The following is a 693-nucleotide window of genomic DNA, read 5'->3' on the forward strand; positions in this document are numbered from 1 at the left end:
TAGACTGGAAGTTGGAATCCTATCAAAATCCATTGTGTTATTCACATTCTCTTCTACTTAAACAGAAAATGTAGGGTATATTATCTGTTGTAGGGTATTCAGCTGAAGGTTGTATGAATACATACCACCAGTGCCATACTCTCCAAGCTCCTCAGTTGTTTGAGTCCTCGAAGATTCACAATACTACAAGGAAAAGTTATGACCCTCAATTCTCATCGAGGGTGAAAAATGATATTCATCGTCTATGTTGCTTTATATTTTTCATTTAAAATATTTTTCAGTTATGTATACAGTTCAATTAATATGTAGACGGTTGGTTGTACATGAATATTGTTTGATAATATTTGACAAATATTCATTACAATTAATTTTCTTTTCAATTAAATGTATATATAGAGTTTGTTTGTGGTTGCCATGCAAATTTGAATGTAGAGATTTATCAAAAAAAAACAAAAAAAAAAATTAATTTGATGAGGATTATAAAAATAAAAATTAAAATAGAATGAAAAATTTTAATGTCAGTTCAAAAATTTCATTACAATTAGATAAGAAATAATTTAAAAACTAAAACTTAATTTAGTGGCGGTTATTAACCGTCGCTAATATTTAAAGTAAAATTAAATAAAATAATTTAGTGGCGGTTATGTAAGTGTCGCTAAACTTTAGACAAAAATAATTGATTATTCGCGACGA

This window comes from Ipomoea triloba, chromosome 16, assembly GCF_003576645.1.
Source record: "Ipomoea triloba cultivar NCNSP0323 chromosome 16, ASM357664v1".
Classification (NCBI taxonomy): domain Eukaryota; kingdom Viridiplantae; phylum Streptophyta; class Magnoliopsida; order Solanales; family Convolvulaceae; genus Ipomoea; species Ipomoea triloba.